Raw genomic sequence first — 20,893 nt, 5'->3', positions numbered from 1 at the left:
ACTGTTTAGATGACTCAATATTTCTGGTTCAGTTTTGTCCCCAATGTAATGAGTTGATATTACATATAATCTGTTGAAACTGCTATAATTCCTAAGGATAACTATACTTTTTAAAAGTCTATGAATAATCATTGCCTCATTTTTGACTGTAAAAAATACCTAGAGTGACGAAAATGTTATTAGAATCAAGCTATCACAGCCCCATTAATCTTACATAACAGACCCCTTTTGGGCTGAGGAAATGTGGCTTGTTTTTCTTGTTTTTTTACTATGTGTGATGTGGATAGTCAAAGGAAAATTGTCATTGATGGAGAGATGTGTGGAGGCATATTGAGAACTGATACCATCAAGAACCCAAGTGTCAGCTTTGTAAATACTTCTAAAACAGAAATAAATGTAGATAGTTGACTTGCTCTAAAGATGTTCTTTAACTCATAAGGGTTCATATGGTTCATTCTTATAGCTCTTTTTCCTTCCCTGAATCTGTGGCATTGTTTTTTACCTTTGCCTACAAGCCCTGCATTGCCTCTGACTTCTCAAACTATGCCTACAATAAGCAGAAATTTAAGGTAAAGACCTCTTCTGCATTCATTTTGCTTCTGTTTCTAGGTGTATTCAGAATCCAGATGATGTTACAAAGGTGATGAGAGATCTACTGAAGCAATTCTCCATGCCAGTGATCTCAGAGGATTGTTTGTACCTCAATGTCTACACTCCAGCCAGTCCAACAGCACAGGCTAAATTACCGGTAAAAAATAATATTTTTGGATTTGTTTTTGTAACGTCCATCCATCCGTTTTCTAAGTACAGTACAGGATCAGAGGGGGACTGGGGCTCAAGCAATGGACACAAGGAAGTATATACCCCGGACACACTTACAACAGGGCCCTTTCTTCTAGAAGGTGATTGATGTATCAGTATGTCTTTGGACTGTGGGAGGAAACTGGAGCACTGTAGAAAACTCATGTGAACGTTGGGAGAACATATAAACTCAATACACATAGCAGCCCAGGAATTCAACCCAGGGCCTCTGTGCTGCAAGGTGGCAATGCTAACCACAGTGACATGCCTGAAGGAGAGTTAATTCTCCCAACATACAGATGCAGCCATTCAAAATGCGCGGGCGATACCGCATTATTTTGCGGTGCGCTTTACGCAGTCTTCCGCGAGTTACCGTAAATTCTCCTATAATACCGCAAGTAAAATAATAGTATCCGGAATTTCTGCAAGGTGGAGCTAATAAAGCTCAACCTCTCATGTTTGAGCTGTCGCCATCAAAGTCTTTAACGAAGATATTACTAATAGTATTAATAATGAATGACCTTGGACAAGCTGTAAACTCAAAGTATTGCCCTGGTCCACATTATTTTTTTCATTGACCGTCTTTGTAAAAGTAACACCACAGCATTTCGCAATCATGCAATTGTTTCCAATCATGCAAACTACAGTAATTTTTGAGAATCGATTCACCATGCCTTTCACATGCTCATAAAAGAGATTGATTTAGGAACATAAACATATTACCGTATGCAAACTGTACTGTATACAGTATGTATATGTATATTTAATGTCTAAACTGTGCCCGTTTAAGTATTGAATATTTGTATGGAATTTTACCACTGAAGGGAAATCTTAGTACCTGAGCATAAAAAGAATAGGAGCATACTGTAACGCGTGTGAAGGCCATAAACGATATTAATTTTGGAAAGTAAACATACAGTATATGGCTGGTCTCGGTACTTTAAAGAAAACATACACACCAGTATTCCATTTCTCCCTAAACATTTTAAGCATCGAAGTCTTTAACTAGCGTAATACCGGAGTCAACAAGCATACTTTTAGAATTTGATTAAAAGGGAATATAATATGGAATCGCGTATCTAAAGAAATTAATAACGATATAATTTTATTCATGTACCGCAACACAAGAATAGTACACGCTGTACATTGTCTGCTGATAATGTTTCTGTAGTGCTTTTTCAGCACTCTGCATGTGACCTTGCCTGTGGCGCAGTGGGTTAGGTTCCTGACTCCCCTCTCACATGGTCTGTGATTGAATCCTGCTGGAACCATGAATTTTTTTTTAACAAACATTTCTTTGAAAAAATGAACTGTTTCCCTGAGTCAGAGATTAAATAAAACTTCACTCGCACCAAACAAATTTATATTTCTAAATATCACAACATGATCGAATTTAAGTCATTTTAATAACAATGAATAGTCACCTAGGCGTTACAATATAAACATTTATATTGATTTAAATCGCATTTTGATTTAAATGGCAAATGCGGGTTTAAATATATGTGTTTTTTGTTTCACAATGAGACAAATGCAACATAAATTGATATCTTTGTCTTCTAAGTATCTTAATAAACTTTCAGCATAGCTTTCTCCCCGTTTAGATTTATTTTTCTTGGGATCTTGGGATCAAACGTGGAAAGATTAGATTGTAATCATTTGTATTTTTTAAATACATTTTAGAAAAGTGTAATCTATACTTAAAAGCTGTACACCACCTGCTATAAAGATAAATATTATAAAACTTTCGGGTTCGGATAGGACAGACACGAGAACTCAGACTTGCGGAGTTAAAGCAAGCCTTGATTTTATATATCAACTTTAAAAGTGGCATCTCAAAGCAAAGTAAATACCCAACACTGATTGTACCCATCTGTCATGCTAATAAAGCACCTTGAATTGAATTGAATTGAGGGAGAGAGGGGGTGAGGGCGAGCGAGAGAGCCAGGAAAGACAGGCAAATAAGATACACTCCACAGACATTCACAACAGCGACATATCATAAAACGTTTGCACATATAGTTATTATTTGGTTTTCAAAGTGCAATGAAATACAATATTGTTGTTGTTGCTGTTATTGCTGTTTTTATCCTGTTAAGCGTTTTGAGAAGCCACCTTTAAAGGCGATATATAAAAGCGCTGATTCTTATGGAATGTGTTCTGCCGGGGATTCAAAAATGTTATTATTTTTTTTAATCGCGTATCTAAGGAAATAGCAGTATACCTTGTTCATGCACAAACGGTGGCATGTTACATTATTAATTTGGGTGTCTCCTCTTGCCAGAAAGCTCTAAATTGGATTTTGAGTGCAGTTGTTGACTTTTTTAAAATTGCAACCCATAAATAAAGCTGATACTGTTTAGACTTTGAATTATTTTAAACTGTATTACAGCAGCACAATGGACAATGCAACGTAAATTGCAAAAATGCACTTGGAATCTGTCCAAGCCCTACTTTGTCAGGCATTTTCTTTTACTGCAACCGACAAAAACTCCCTTGCTTTTAACAGAGCGTTTCATAATTTCTAACTACGAAAATTATTTAAACTGCGACACTTATCATTCAACCAGAGCTCGAAATATCACAAGGATCCCCAAGAGCACAGCAAAGACTGTATTAAAAGAATCGCGTATCTAAAGAAATTAATAAGATATAATTATATTCGTGTACTTCGACAGGGCTGTGTAGGGCTGTTTCACCTCTGTCTTCATGTGACTCTATTCAAAAGCCATTTAGCAAAGAGGGGATGTGAAGAGTGACAAACTAGTATACTTTAGATATTTTTTTCTGAACAGGGGAAAATCTGATCATGTTTCTCTATAACAATAATAAAAAACATTATTTTACATATCACCTCTAAAAGTGATATTGATTTACTTGATTTACTGATCTGCATTAATTACAGAAATCAAGTTCCTGCTCTTTGCAGACGACCTGGTCCTGCTGTCGCCCACAGAACAGAGGCTGCGGCAGAACCTGGCACTGCTGGAGCAGCACTGTCAGACCTGGGCGCTGACAGTCAATCTGGACAAGACCAGAGTTATGGTTTTCCAGAAAAAAAGCCAGACCTCAGGGAAACAGGTACAAATTCACACTTAACAACAACACATTAACACCTAACAACGGGAGCAGGGCCGAATTAGGCCAGTATCCACTATTGTTAAACATACAGAAAAGAATATTAAAGTATTGACTTTAGTATTAGCCATACAGAATATTAAAGTGCCTCTTTTCCATTCAGCGGGTGCCTGAGCCGCTGTGTCCTATCTTCTGACAGTCGCTGTTGTGAATGTCTGTAGGGTGTATCTTATTTTTAGTACTATATTTTTATATTATATTCCCTATTAATCAAACTCTAAGAGTATGTATCGGCTTGTCCCCCCCTCCCGCCCCTCTCTGTGTACAGTAGAGCCTCCTGTCCAGCCAGCACATGTCCACAGACATTCACAACAGCAACATATCATAAAACGTTTGCACATATAGTTAAATTATTAGTTGTTTTTCAGGAAGTTAAAAAAAACACTTGAATTACTTATCCAGTCTCTCGAAATAAAGTTATTTTTCAAGCAATGCAACAAACGTCGGGCAATGTGTTTTTTTTTAATCCAACATTGACAGCCACATCTTAAATCTTGTCAGTGAGCTCTTTTTTCTCTATCACCGCACATACAAGGGTTAATTGCACAATAGATCGTGCAAAGAAATTTAAAATAGTCTTCTTTAGGTGTGAGGGCAGGAGTGGATCGCAGAAGGAATAATCAGCAAATTAGGAAAACAAAGAACAGGACAGGCGAGACGTTTATCCAGAGGGCGAGTGATCAGAAAAAGGAACAGCCGTTACGCCCAGGTTTTACGCTCTCTCTGCTGAATGAATAAAAGCATTTTATTAAAAACGCGTTTGCGTTTGTCTGGGTATTTACTTTGTAATCTGTAGTTTACATCTACTGTATTGCTTTGAGATGCCACTTTTAAAGGTGATATGTAAAATAAAGTTTTTTATTATTGTTATAGAGAAACATGATCAGATTTTCACTGGTTCAGAAAAAAGACGATTCAAATCTGTAATCTTTCCACTTGTATGTCATCGGAAAATACAAGAAGTTTCTGCTTTGTGTAAAGATGGTATCAAAAAGTAATCTAAGTGGTGAGAAAGCTGTGCTCCTCAAAGTGCTTTACAGGATAAAAACAATAACAACAATAGTGTTAGGCTGGGCAAACGATTTTTTTATAGAAATACAAAATGAGATATAATGATGTGTTCCAACATTAACAAGTAAAACCCCCCTCTCTGTGGGAGTGCTGGCTGTGACGAATTAAACCGGTTTCACAGGTATTTTCAAAGTAGAAGGGGGCGAGATTTCCAGCGAAAGACACCTCCCCCCTCCAAAACCAAGGAAGTACAGTACTTACTAGTTAAGAAAGCCAGGCTCCTCACTGAGATCGCTTTAACATGCTAATGCGTTGGTGTAACAGTCCGGGCATGGCAAGCTTCTAATGTCAACTCGACGCGATTGGAAGACAATGAACATATTCTAGCCCTAAATGAATTAATAGCAAACATGATTTACATAAAATACATTTTTCCAAGAAAGTTTATGATAATACGATCTATAGTTGAAATCTGAGCCTAAATAAAAAGAAAAAGCATTTTCAGAGAGCAATTACGCTGTGTTTATGTAGAAAAAGTGATTAGGTTTATGAGCAATCTAATTACTAATTTGTTTAAAACGCTATATAAAATAAAGTTTATTATTAATTTGCTGGACAGAGCGGTGAACATTATTATGCATAAGACAAAGATGACGATCCTGATCAGTTTAGAAATCTGTGTACGCTGTAAGGTTTTTACTTCTTAAACTTTTAAAATACACGTTTCAAATAGAAAGAAATCATCTTCCTGGTACAGTATGTATAGCAAACCAGCACGTCTTTTTTCTCCAATCAGAGGGGTTAGACGCTCGGTTAAAAGCAATGGAGATTGTCTGTTATAGTGGACATAAAAACAAGAGTTCGCTGGCATTATATCCAAGAAGACACAGACCGGCGCCAGACCGGGAGAATGCCCACAGCGTAAAAGAAAATGCCTGATGAACTAGGGATTGGACAGTTTCCAAGTGCTTGTACAATCGATGGAAATGTTCAAATAAATGTGCAAAAGAAATAAACAAAATAATCATTTGTTTCTTTATCATATTGGCTAGCTAATGTCCTCTCTTTGCTAGTTAGTGGCTGTGTTTCTGCGTTGGGTAGCAACGGGTGACTGTTCTCAGGCGGAAGATGTAAACAGCTTAATTTTTGTGTTAAATATTTTTTTTAAATTAAAATTCATTCTATACAGCAATCACATATTTGGGTACCGTTTCATAAAACTTTCATGCTTAAAATGTTTAGGGAGAAATGGAAGACTGGTGTGTATTTTTTCTTTAAACTACCAAGACCAGCCATACACAGTACAGTTTATGTACATACAGTAATGTTTATGTTCCCAAATTAATATCGTTTATGACCGTCAGATGCGTTATGCTCCTCTTCTTTTTATGCTCAGCTACTAAAATTTCCCTTTAGTGGTAAAATTCCATATAAATATTCAAAACTAAGCGGATTAAAATCTGCACAGTAAAGACATTAAATGATTAAATCTTTTCACTACCAACCAATGCACCACGAGTGCCCCTGTCGGTCATTTTGGCCAGCCAATGGACAGTGGACTGCGGTGCCCCGCGGTGGCTTGTGGGTAGTTTACTGTATCGCGGGTTTGTACCGCGCATTTTGAATGGCTGCATCTGTAGGCACTGCATTTCCTTGTTATAATAATAGAAATGGCCTCATTGAATTATACAAATTGAGAGTCCGTTCATCACTGTTGTGCTGTTGTTATGATTGATGTCCTGTGGTGTCTCTTGGCCAGGAGTTGCCCTGGGAAACTGGAACATTCTCACAAGGATTCACAATTATCCATGGCTTGCCACAGACCGTATTGCTTTTTCAGCAGAACCAATCTAATTATCTGTCAGGACTCCTTATTCAATTGTCCCTTTTCTTTATAATACCAAACCACCTCTGTTTTGTGGTGCTTCATTATTGTTCTTCTCACACTCACTCCGTGGAATTACTGTCCTCAAGCACTCCAGTCCCATCTGTTTCTACAAGCTGAATCTTCAGAAGCTGATTCTGGACCCAGGCCCCCTCTTGATGTTGATTGCCCAATTTCCCTCCAGGGTCAGTGCCCTTTGTTCAGTACTTCAGAGCTTCATGTTGACTGGCTCATCCTTCGTCTCTGAAGTAGTCTGGATTGCTCACCGGTCATCAGTCTGCGTCTCTCACTGAACTCTAGCTGAAGTCTTCACCATGCTGCCCTGCTCCTGTGGTGTTCAATCCCACAGTGCTGCCTCTCCAATCTTGTCTCTTCATGGCGGCTATGAGCCTTCAGTCTCAATCATGAACTTTTCTCCACTGGCTCGTCTTTTCCGTCAATCTCCGATCTCACTCCAGGGTTCGCCATGCAGGTCCTCAGGGCTCTCTTCCTGCTGCCAATGACCCTTGACGAATGCAACTTGATTCTTGTGCTGTCAATCCACTCTGAGTGCTGGTCACTTTCCCTGGCCACCGTCTTCCCTGCTGCTTTGGCTCGTATTAAGGGGTCAGGGCTCTACCTCACTTTCTTTCTTTCAGCACCCTCTTTTCCAGCTTTCCTTGGTTACCTGGTTTTGGTTGTGGGGCAATCTTCAGGTGTAGGCTCCACAGCTGACATATTGTGTTTCTTCTCTTCTCTTTTCAGCAAGGAATAAACCTTTACTCGTTCATACACATGCTGACACAGTTACCTGAACTAATTGTTTCATTTCTTTTTCTTTCCTCTCTTGAACCACCTTCCAGTGCTCCAGCAGAGCCTTTTCTTTCCTGGTCTCCAGTTCTCTCAGGCTCTGATTGGTACTGTGACCTGTCCTTAGCAGATGTCTCCCCTGGTGTGGTCCAAAGCATGCCAGAGTATCTGGTGTCGAGCACAGCTGGGCACTTCTGTTAAGGAGATTTTTCCTGGGAGACTGAGTTGATAGCATATGCCAGGCTATTTGGATGGCCTCTCCGCTAGGCCGTGCGACCCCATTTCTTCAGGAGCATCAGAAGCCTAGAGAGTGACACCGTGATTGCCCAGGCTCCCTGACTCTAGTTAGAGGTTTTTGGCAGACAGTTTCATGGAAAGCTGGCAGTGTACCCCACCTGCCTTTCTCCTCTCCACCTGGGATGCAATGAACCAGTCTCTTTTGAGACCATCGCATCCTTTCCCCATTTCTTTTCTTGCTGACCAGCTGGGGCTATCTAGTACCTCCAGCCAGTATTGAACTATTATCTTATCACCCCCAGATTTTCTTTTTAAGTCCTTTTTAGTCCAGTTAGTGCCAGTCTGTCAGTTCACCTGTCTGCACCCCTAGGCTATTCTAGAGGCCAATCCCTTAACCAGTCAGGTCTCTTGGGGTATCTCCACCACTCTCCAATCATGTGCGTTTGGGTTCTGTCCAATCACATTATAATAGCCACGTTGCAACAGCTGTAGTATTTATTAAGATACTCTACATTCAAAGTCCACAGGCTAGATATTGAATCAGATATCAAAGCTCTATTTTCATAATAAAAAACATGTTTGATTTTCTTATCAAGAAATTCAAACAGCTGCATATGTGCGTATATAAATATACAGTAAACCCTCTGTTTCATGGACTTCACTTTAATGCATTTAGTGTTAGTGGATAAAATCTGCTAAAAGAATATTTTGCCTGGAAAATCAGAAATATTGTATTTACCCCACAATGATGGGGAAATGCACAGATAATCAAAAAAGGGTAAAAATAAATACTACATAGGTTTGAATATCAATGTGTCCTACAGGGGTACATTAATTATTAACAATGTGTCTTTATTGTTTGTATGCTTTAGAGAATTGTATACATCTATACAATTATATAAATAAATAATAAAGTATATACAGTATATTATATCAAAAGTATATATTTTCTCATATAATCATTTTTAGGGTCAGAAAAAATATTTCATGATTTGTCTGACATTCAGCAGTAATTAACTTTCTTCCCCCTTATAAGTCTGTTAAAGCCAGGGCTAACACCTAATGTTTTACTTCTCAGATTTGAATCAGAGCTGTCAGAAGTGTATTTAGCTCCCACAGTATGAACTGGGGAGGAGGACTGAATTCAAATGCACAGTAAGACTGACTGGTGCAATTATCTTTGAGAATCACTTTTGGGGACGGGCATGTCTTTCAGGTTATGGTTTGGATTCATGGGGGCTCATTCAGGCTGGGTGGAGCAGCACGGTTTGATGGCTCAGCCCTGGCTGCATATGAGGATGTGGTGGTGGTGATTCAGTACTGACTGGGAATTCTGGGATTCTTTAGGTGAGATAAATTTCCATATGGTGTAGCTAAACTCATTTGTACTTAAACATTATTGAAGGTTGAAATCTCCCACCAGTCTAGTTGGCTCACCAACAAAGTTCACTCTTGCTGCTATGGCTTAAAGTAAACAGAGAACAAGGCTCTGAAGGTGGGAGTTGAAATCTATAACTTATTAAACTTTCTACTACTAGACAGATTCAAGCAATAAATGGCTTGAACCCCAGTCACAGATTCATGCTGGCAGAGGACTTCTTAATTAATCATAGTATTTATCAATAAATAGACTCAGGGAACGAAGAGCAAGATATTCTGGAAGAAACAAGTCTAATAAGGTTTTGATGTTATCTGTGCTTATACAACCAAAATACATTGTGTTTTTCAAACATTAAACTGTCTGCTTTGAAATAAAACAAATGTGTGGGTTAGGGTTGGGTTAGGGTTAAAGCCCAGAACTTTACAACCATTCTAAGAGACAAATCAAGAAAAAGTAACTCTGCTATTATAAAATATCTAATACATTTGCACCTGTGCTCCAATACAAATCTAAATCCAATATAAAAAGTACACATTCTTTTGTCCCTAACAAAAATACATCCAAATAAATAAGAGACAAATTATGCCTTCTGGGTTTAAAAAGGAAAAAATAGCTTCACACATATTAATATAAATCACTCTTTGTTCTATATTTAGCCTGTGTCCCTTCAGTGTCCAATATCTGATAAGTCTAGGCTTGTCTGTGAGGAATCCAGTGGTAAAATCATGTCTAACATTCAATTCAGTATTTCTGCTTTACTGTCCATTTGCTGTTTTCCAGCATGGGTGCTGAACATGCCAGAGGAAATTGGGGTTTCTTGGATCAAGTTGCTGCCCTGCATTGGGTACAAGAGAACATACAGAGTTTAGGGGGAGACACCCAGTCTGTAACTATATTTGGAGAGTCTGCAGGGGGAATCAGTGTCTCTGCACTAGTAAGTGGGTTAATTGATGACATTCTTGGTCTGGAAAAGACTTACAGGGCAAATAATTTTTGACACAAGCTTACAATTAGGCTCAGGTCAGCTGGGGGTACATAAAGTAGAGAAATTCACACATTTGAGCTAGAATAGAAGGAGGAAGAATCTAAAGAAAATAAGGAACCTTATGATTAAAACATCACGTCAACAGACCAGGTAATTAAATGCTTATACCTTTATTAAATTAAATGCCAGGAGTAACAGCAACAAAATCCTTGAAATGGCAGCATAGGCTAAACACACAGTATGTTATTGGAGCCACTGATATTTGGCTAAGAGAGAGGTAGAGATTACAGCAGTGAATTCACAGCATTCCATAATGATAAGAACAAATTGAAGAGGGGACTATACAGCAAAATCTTGCTATAGGTAATAATAATAATAATAATAATAATAATAATAATAATAATAATAATAATAATAATAATAATAATAATAATAATAAGCACCTTACAGGTAATGTGGACTCCCCTTCACCACCACCAATGTGCAGCATCCTGCTCTGAGGGTGAGATACCTTGAAGGCCCTAAGTATTGCAAATTGGCAATCGCAGAATACCTTATAGTGAAAAATAGGGTGTCACAGTTACTTTTTTTTAGTGTTATAATTGCTATAATTGTTAACTATTTGCCTTTGTGATATCATGGTGCTCACAGTCTTACTGTGACTTTTGCTTTTGTCCCAGTTTTATTCCTCTGATTTCCATTGGCACCTTTGTGATTTCATGTACTTAAACCCCACTTATTTCCTAACAACTCTCTCATATTGTGCTTACTCAGTGTAACGGGAGCCGGTCCTGACTCCCGTGTAGTGCATAGTTTAGGAGCCTATGTAGACAGTGTGTCCAATGAGGCCCCATCTCTCTCTTCATCTCTGTGGTGCAGCCACAGAGAAGCTATTCATGCAGGCTGATTTAAAGATGTTTTCTTTTGATAAGGGACAGCTCCCAAAGGGGGATGCACTTAGCTAAGCCTGTCTATCATGATCAATGGTCATCCATTGGCGCCTATCTGTGTAGGGAGTGCCAGAAGTGTCAGGAGTAAGTGACTCATATCTCACCTTGATCAACCAATCAGGGACTGGTAGGGCTGAGTAACCCACGTGGGTCTCTGATGCCCATGACACTTTCAGCCAATGAACAACCTGCAGTTCCTTCAGGTAAAAACAGGCAACACAGAGAGCCTGTTGGAGAACTATTCGTGAAGAACTATTCCAGTAGGAGAATTCTAAGGAGAATTCCAGGGGTGCGAGACAATTCCAGGGCAGGACGGCCCAGGAGCAGAAAGGCTCCCAAGGGCAGGACATTCTCGCAGCACGCCTCCTGACCATCCTGAGACTCAGCCCGGACCACCACGGAATGGCCAGTGTGTCCGAGTGCCAGAACCTTTCTCTGTTCTAAGAGTCTAGAGCGGAGGTTGCCAGAGAGTAACCAGAGGATCCACCCGAGGTTAGCATCAGCAGCAAGCCTCGTGAGCAGGTCGGAACTGTGGACAGCTGAACCATTATTCAGAACTAGCGCTTCATCAGGAACGAACCGGTCCTCTTCCTGCCTTGCTGGGACCCACAGTCATCTTTTCTCCTTTGCACAAACTGTGCTAGTTAAAGCCAATACTAACTAGCCGGTCAGTGAGCATCAGCAGCGCACCGTTGCAAGCCGCACAGCACAGCCTGGCACGGAGCCAGAGAGCCCGCAGGAGATCTGAATCCCCAGAGATTGGATGAGTATTCAACTTCACTGCATTACACCTCGAGAATTCAATTGTTATCCCAACCAGTTGATATCAATTTAATTCCTAAGAGTTATGTACTTGTTTTGAGTATCTAATGTGGAAGCTGTAACTAAGTTCAATTACGAAACTGTATAAATGAATGAAATACCGAACGTATGTCCTCTTGATATATGTAACTCTTCGTAACTGACTGAATATATATCTTTTGTATTCTGATAACCCTCACGATAAGATCTGTTAGGTTTACATGCAGATTCTATGTATTAATAAATGTATCCTCATGTATTAGTACCTGTGTGTGTGCGTTGTTTGAGTTATATCGCATGGTTGGATTCTAAAGCTATTAAAAGAATCATTTTGTGATTTACTGCTACAATTAATAATTGTCCCAGTAAATGCCCAAACCCTACAGAACTGGTGCCTCGTGAGAGCACACTACAACAGTATAATCAGGTGCAGTCCAGGGTCCAGGTACTGGGAGATCCATCCAAAGAGTAAGGTTAAAACCAGGGACAGGAATAGGAACCAGGAGATTAAAAACAGGATTACGAGGCGCTCCGAGCCCCAGACTCAGCTGGTCAGGACGCTGTGGTGAACCCTATGCTGTCAAGTCTATCCTGGACCCGCTGGTAGGCGGGCTTCCGGGCATCCATCTTCCAATGCAGAGTCCTGAGCTCCCGGAGCACTTTTAAATAATACCAGGAAACAATGAACAGGTTTACGTAATAAACTAGAAACAATATGAAAAGGGTAGGAGCGCCCTCTAGAGGAGGGAGATGACCGTGACACTCAGCTTGTTTGCTCTACACTGTGGCTTGCTACCTACCTGCCACTGGATCTGTCTGTCATCAGCCGTGGAGCACCACACTTTAAGTGCAGTATATTACATGGTAAATGTAAAACAAACCATTGTTTTCTCCCTATAATTCAAATTATTTCAGGTGCAAACACATAAATTAGATCAGTTATGATATTACACTTTGATTTTTCATTCTTAGTAGAGTGCATTTTCTTCACTTTTTACATCTTGTTTTTATTGTAAATACAGCACTACTGCAGTGTTTGTTACAGAACCGCAGTAAACAAAGTAAATTAAGTGAACATCTTTGCACATACTGTAAAGCGGAGATGTCTAGACATTAAGAGATTTTTTGTTTGCTGCTACTGGGTGGAACAACTCACTCTCCTGTGGTTTATCTTATTCTCTTCTAAAGTTTTATTTTGTAGCATAACAATAATATCTAGGCAAATACTTTCCTAATAGATGAACACACACTGTATCTAACACCTTCCTGATGGAAATTAATTAACTAAAGAATAATCCATGATGCACTGCTACTTAAACATGTTAACCAAGCTGTGCCTTTGCTATAGAGGTTGACACACGTTGGGAAAAGCAGATGTGAGAAGAAAATGTTGCAGAACTGGGTTCCTGCATTTACTCTCCTACTGCACAGCCCATTAATAGGCTAATCTGGTCTGTGAATCCAGAACAAGTGGTCACTAATACTATTGCACTAATAGGTGGAATCACTAACATCAAAGCTTTACTGTACAGACACTGTCACTAAGAATGCTCAAGGTGTAATGCACCGTACCACAAGACACATGCCATGGTAATGTACAAAAGGAACGCCGAACACCTCTTTATTTTTTCAAATGATCTTATGCAGGTCTGCACTGATCTGTAAAACTGTCAGGTGGTTCAGTAAATCCTTAATGAACTGTTTTGTCTAAAATATAGTTAATCTTATTTTAATAATACAAATTAAATGAGTTACCCATTAGTGCTTTCCCAATCTAGTTATACTGTACTGTAACACTGTGGTAATTTTTCAGTTTTTTAAATTAAATATAGTATGCAAAAGTATTAATAATGGTGTATAAAGAGTAATTAGAAAACATAATTTAATTTTAGGTGCTTGATTGTAAAACATATTATACATAGTGTCTTTTAAATAATCACATTTAAAAGCAAATAGAAAAATGACTTATGGCCACATAACCTTGTTACTGTGACACTGTGGTCCAGTGGAAGAATTCTGGGTTGCAATCCAATGCCTGGGTTTGATTCCCCGTCATTGCTGAGCTCCCTGAGAATAATCTTTCTCCAATAATAAAATTTAATTTGCAAACTATATTGATTTTTTAAATTATTTTTTTTTCATATCACAGCATATGATGTTAAATATTCAATTAATATTAAATAATAAAATCAGGGCACAAAAGCACAAAGCACAATTACTCAGCCAATGTGTTTATTTCAGGTTTTATTATTTATTAGGTATTAAAATAATCTATGTTTTATCTTAATACTAATTTAAGTAACAAGTAATTGTCAGGAATTGTAGTCTTTTTTCACTTATTTGATTAATCTGGCCAGCAGCTTTGGAGGAGAAAGTGAAAAAGAGTGGGAAAATTATGAGATGAAAAAAAAAGCATTGAGGGCTCAATAGCCCTGCTAATTCTGTGGTCATGAATCTAGGAAAAACTGACAGATTTGTTGGATGACTGTTTCAGCACTGCAAAGCGTAGTACTGAGTAATTAGATCAATGTCTGAGCACAGAACAAGTGGGGGGGGAGGGGGCCTAAAATAGTCTCCTTATTTGCGCTGGCTGTGTGGGGCATCAACGGGATGTGAGCCGCTCCCGGCCCAAGTTTAACAATAACCACATTATTTCAGGCACTTTACCATCAGTACCACACTTTGTTAGCCAGTGTAACTAAAAGAATTTTACAAACATTTGCATTTTCTTAAATATATATTTACTAGCATGTCATAATACTTTGCAGCTGTACCACTAATTTCTAAAATTGATAGTTTTTCATTGTGTTCTTTCTAATTAAATGTGCAATTCAAAGACATTTAAAGTTGCAACCCATTCTTTTGAGGTAAGGTATTTAAAAAGGTAAGAATGAGAAATTTCTATAGTTGCATTAAACATTGTTGTTCTATTATGTAGTGCCAATACAATACTTGTTACCATCTCCTGCCACTCTTTCTCAGTTTAACATTATCAGTTTTATATCTTACACATACCCAGTACAAATGGTGATGTAATAGTTTTAAACTTCCATGTGCTGGGCCAGTTACTATGGGCTTAAGAGGCTTAAAAAATGTCAATATAGTATATCAGGTGGGTAGCTGCGTCAGCATGCCTAGGCTACAAAGAAACAAGTAATAGTTTTATTCCATGCTGAAAAAAAGAAGAAAGAGAACACAACGTTTCGGCCATGGAGCCTTCTTCAGGTGGGTGTGAGAGAGACAGGGCAGTAGACAAAGGTAAAGTAGCGGGAGAACAAAGGTTGGGAGGGAGGAGGAGTGAGAGGCAGGAGCAGGGGACAGAAAGAGAGGCCAATCAAGAGGTGTGAAGTCAGAATGGGTGCAGAGAGGTGTGAAATGAAACTTCCAATGAATGGAGAAAATTTTAAAGAACAGTAGTCTGTCATTAAGAGAAGGGAGAATGTGTGATCCTAGCTGCAGAATAATTTTGGTTTCGGTGGTCTTTTTGATGTATGAGTTCGGAAAAACCATCTTTGAGAACACAGACGGAGAGATTAGAGTGGTCGTGGCCGTCAGAGGTGAAATGAGAAACAATGGGCTTGGAGAGATCTTTAATCTTCACAGCCCTGACGTGTTCTCTGAAGCGGTCTCTGAGTCTCCTTCCTGTTTCTCCAATGTAGATGGCTGGGCATCTCCTGGGGATAGGAAGTGTGTTAGGGTGGTAAGGAAGCACCAAAGGAATGCAGTTGTTATGGCGGGAGTTCCTGATCGGGTTGATGGTCCGGGGGGTGTTTTTGGCTCGGGCAAGGGCTCTGTCAATCACACTGCTGGGGTATCCTCTGTTGATGAAAAAGGAGTACATTTCGAGGGATTGGTTCTCGAAGTCGATGGAAGTTGGTGAAATGGTGCAGGAAGAACTCAAGCTGATCTTTGGAGCATGTGGCGGCACCGACTCAGTCATCAATATATCGTTTGTAGAGGTCAGGGACATAGCCAGTGTAGGAAGCGAAGAAGCGTTCTTCTACCCAGCTGACAAAAATATTGGCATAGCTGCGTCCCATTCTGGTGCCCATGGCAACTCCACTGACCTGTTGGTAAAAAAGATTATTAAAAGAGAATGCGTTCAGTGTGAGGACCAATTCTGCAAGGCGTACCAAGGTGTGGGTGGGTGGATCAAGCACTGTGCGTTTGTCCAGCGTGTGCTTGAGGGCTGTAAGGCCGTCATTATGGGGAATGATGGTGTACAGAGATGTGATGTCCATGGTAAAAATGTAGCATTGGAAATCATTAAAAAGTTGGAGCGCATGGTTGGTGTCTTTGATGTATGAGGGATGATCTTCAACCAGCGGTCTCATGAGGCTGTCGAGAAAGGCTGAGATGTAAGTAGTTGGACAGTTACATGCTGATGTTACATGCTGTGGTGTGGCGTAAGGATCTATATATCTTTAAAGCCTCTAGACAACTAACTGACACTTCTGCCTACCTCCCTCTTCAACAGGACCCTACCACTGACTACCAAAAGGAAGTGGTATCCACCATTTCTCTTCTTATCAGCAGTAATGAGCTCACCCAGGAGGCGAACCGCCTCATGAACTCATCATGGAACATCCGCAGGTATCTCAATTTTACCTCCTCCCCAAAATCCACAAACCGGACACCCCTGGACACCCCATCGTATCAGCATGCAACTGTCCAACTACTTACATCTCAGCCTTTCCGACTATCCACTTCAGTTTATTCAAACCCACGGATTCACACAGCTACCTCCTGTACAGCTGATTTCACCCCAACCACACTAAAAACTCTCTTCCTTTTTCACAGTTCCTTAGGCTACAACGATTATGCAGTGACGACATCGACTTCGAGAACCAATCCCTCGAAATGTACTACTTTTTCATCAACAGAGGATACCCCAGCAGTGTGATTGACAGGGCCCTTGCCCGAGCCAAAAACACCCCCCGGACCATCAACCCGATCAGGAACTCCCGCCGTAACAACTGCATTCCTTTGGTGCTTCCTTACCACCCTAACACACTTCCTATCCCCAGGACCATTAACTACAACTTTTCCATCCTACAGGATGATCCCTCCATTGGGGCCCTCTTTTCTGATCGCCCTATCATCTCATATCGCCGACCACCTAATCTGCGTAACCTCCTTGTTCACAGCTCCCTTGACTGCCCTCAACAACCATCCACACCAGGCACTTTCCCTTGCAACAGATCTCGCTGTATCACCTGCAAGTACACATCCACCACCACATTCATTCAAGGCCCCTCAGGACAATTCCGGATCACCCAGACAGCATCTTGTACCTCCAGCAACCTTATTTACTGTATCTCTTGCAGTAAATGCCCAGCCATCTACATTGGAGAAACAGGAAGGAGACTCGGAGACCGCTTCAGAGAACACGTCAGGGCTGTGAAGATTAAAGATCTCTCCAAGCCCATTGTTTCTCATTTCACCTCTGACGGCCACGACCACTCTAATCTCTCCATCTGTGTTCTCAAAGACGGTTTTCCAAACTCATACATCAGAAAGACCACCGAAACCAAAATTATTCTGCAGCTAGGATCACACATTCTCCCTTCTCTTAATGACAGACTACTGTTCTTTTAAATTTTCTCCATTCATTGGAAGTTTCATTTCACACCTCTCTGCACCCATTCTGACTTCACACCTCTTGATTGGCCTCTGTTTCTGTCCCCTGCTCCTGCCTCTCACTCCTCCTCCCTCCCAACCTTTGTTCTCCCGCTACTTTACCTTTGTCCACTGCCCTGTCTCTCTCACACCTGAAGAAGGCTCCATGGCCAAAACGTTGTGTTCTCTTTCTTCTTTTTTTCAGCATGGAATAAACCTATTACTTGTCAATATAGTATATATATATATGTATATATATTGTCACAAATGGGGGGTTATGGAATTAGAGAATGCCAGGCCCTGTGTGGATAAATCAATAATTAAAATACATTATCATAACCCCAACTTTTTAAGAATTAACCCATTTATATTGTATGATCAAAGGCAATTTTTTGCTCTCTGGCACAGCTCTGGTGAAAAGAGTAGTAATGCAGGCACATTTGTTTAAACATATTTATTAACAATGACAGTGACACACACTGAAGTATACACAACATAAACTTATAACATATACTGTAAGTTACCTTATGTACACATTTACATAAGGCCTCTGTTGTTCCAGAGGCCTAATGTCCTAACCACCCAGAAAACCCCAAACTGTTACCAAATATTCAAACTCATATAATGTATAATGCCTACAAAGGCCAAAAGAAGAGAAAGACAAAACTGTTTACCTAACTAAATAGAATACTACCTGCAGCTAAATCTCTCTCTCTATAACCCCAGATGCCACAAAATAAATGAGAACCTATCCCATATACTAAAAATACACCCACTAAGGTCATTTGTATCTTAAAGATTATTTTCTCAGGAAATCAAAGTTCCTTAACAAACACAGAATAGCAAGCCCTCTTAGCAACATTCAAATACTTAGCTCAAATTTGATTTATATGGATAATCTGGACAAGGCCCTCTCATCTGGCACATGTTTTAAGCTCTGTGTCCTCCAGACTCCTCCTGTGTCTCTGTCTTTTGATACTAGACTTTGACATTTACTCATTTACACTTTTGTTTAGTGTGCCACATAGCCAGCACAGCTACGTAAACATCCTTTAGGATGTTTGAAGTTCTAACAAGTGAAAATGTTAACTCAAGCAAGATGTTACATATTGGCTCTAGTTTCTTGGAGACACTTCCATAGTCAACTTACCACTGCCTGTAACAATATTATTAGATTTTATTATTAAAGTTAATTTACAATTTTATAATAAAAAAAGATAATTCAAATATAGTGTCTTTAAAAACATCGTATTTCACCATTTCTACGACAAACAGCAGTGGGCTGCTTTTTCCTCATGGTCCCACTTCCCCGCTCCCTGTTATTACAGCAGGAAAGGCAAATCGCCTACAGATTGTATGGATGCAAACAGATGCATATCAAGTGTATTCAAAATGGATTTGAAGCCGTTAATAACACATTCATGAACACATACTGTAGGCACAGGAATGTCATCATCATCATCATCATCATCATCATAATAATAATAATAATAATAATAATAATAAGCTGTAACTGTCCACAGCATTTCAATCAGCCTTGCTTGATATACTGTAGCAATCGGGCTTATCAATAATCAACAATTCACACCTGCAGCTAAGCTAGAAACTCTAGGCAGTGAAAAAAAAGCAATGGAAAATCCTCCAACACTGCCTAGAGACATAATTCTAGGCAGAAATTGCCTCTAATTGTGTTTGGTACAAAAACCACAAGTGACTAAAAAATAATTCAATGCAGATGTTTATGAAGATAGTGGAGTTTCTTAACACAACCAGCTAAATAAATACATTATATTCATAAATTGATATTGTTAATGACGTTGTCACTGTGTAGATACTGTATGTAAGAGATAGAAATTCAGGTATGAATGATACTACTGTATTTTTTACAATTTTTGTTTTTGAAGGAATGGAGGGCAGGTCTGTTTGAAATGAATTTAGTTCGTGTGTAACTGATCCTTGCTAATCTCAAAACACAGGGACATATCAGTGTTAGGTGATGTTAGCTTGGAGTCTGTTAAATCTAGCTGGTGGGTTTGTTATTTTTGCTAATCGGTATTCAGCTTCAGACAGTATTCTGAATGGAGAGTAACAATTCTAATAAAATGTCTAGTCAGGACTGAGAAATTGACAGACACTTAGTAGACAATTTATTGTCCAGAAATGTAAATGAATTTAAGTTAAAAACTAACAAGTCATCAATGCAGTTTGGCTGGCATAATGGTATTAGACAGTGTATGTTTGAAAAGAAGACTTATGTGCTGCAGACCAGTATGTTAGAGATCCACAGACGGGTTGGTTTTCTAACGTTTTTAAAGTTTCTGTTGTCAAAGAAAAAAACTAATTGTTCAAAATTGTGAGCAACTACCTTGCTGGTCAACATGAGAGCCGGGTAAATTTCCTGAGTCACGGTGTTTCATGTTTTCAGCACAACTGTGCTCTCTGGTTCTTAATTAATTAAACTCTTTCTTTGATCAATATGCTGTATTTTTCCAATACTTCAACAATTCAAACTAGCTCTAAAGCTGTTGATCTCCAGGAGTGGATGTGTTGTCTTCCATATCCAGACAATGCTCAGAAACAGAGATGAAACACAGAGTGCATGTCTTCTTGTTCCTAGATCCTGTCTCCACTGGCATCAGGTCTGTTCCACAGAGCCATATTCGAGAGTGGAGTGGCACTCATGCCTGGGTCTTTCCCCTTAAACCCACTGCCAGTCATGCAGGTGCTGTCTATTTCATGCCATCATCGAATACTGCTTGCTCCCTATCCAGATTCACTGCACAAAGCACACACCTTATCATTGTGCATGATTAAAATGGTATAATAATTTTCTTTTTTTCCTTTTGACCCCATATTCTAATCTGCCGTTCCAACATTTCACAGTTCAGGTTTTGTGTTTCCTGAAGTCTGTGTACCCACTGTTCTACCCTATTTTGTAGTAACCCTAAGCTATTTACCCAGCTTTTTGTAATTGCTATTATATGAATCTATTAATCTAGCTCCTTTGTTGATTAAAACTTTTACTAATGGTGCCAGTTTTTAATGCATTTAAAAACATTTTTTAATTATATACAGTATTCTTCATCTGGACCTTATCCCAAGGATATTGGGGCTGGTATCATGATAGAGATACAAACTCTAAACAGAGTGGATTGGAATCCCAGTTAAGGAAATAACCTCACTGACATCACCCAAAACTGTGCTTTGTTAACTAGCACTAGTGGTGCTGCTATCCTCAGGTCTTGCAGTTATTTGATGTTATTATTATCATAATAAGACCAATCTTCATTTATAAGAAT

At 39.3% G+C, this 20,893-nt stretch overlaps 1 pseudogene; it reads left to right on the top strand.

Moving 5' to 3' along the window:
- LOC148658496 (fatty acyl-CoA hydrolase precursor, medium chain-like) overlaps window positions 1-20,893 on the top strand; it is a 69,755-nt pseudogene that overhangs the window by 8,903 nt on the left and 39,959 nt on the right.

Source organism: Lepisosteus platostomus, chromosome 7, assembly GCF_059453375.1.
Source record: "Lepisosteus platostomus isolate fLepPlt1 chromosome 7, fLepPlt1.hap1, whole genome shotgun sequence".
Lineage (NCBI taxonomy): Eukaryota > Metazoa > Chordata > Actinopteri > Semionotiformes > Lepisosteidae > Lepisosteus > Lepisosteus platostomus.
This window is presented reverse-complemented; position numbering and strand designations above follow the sequence as displayed.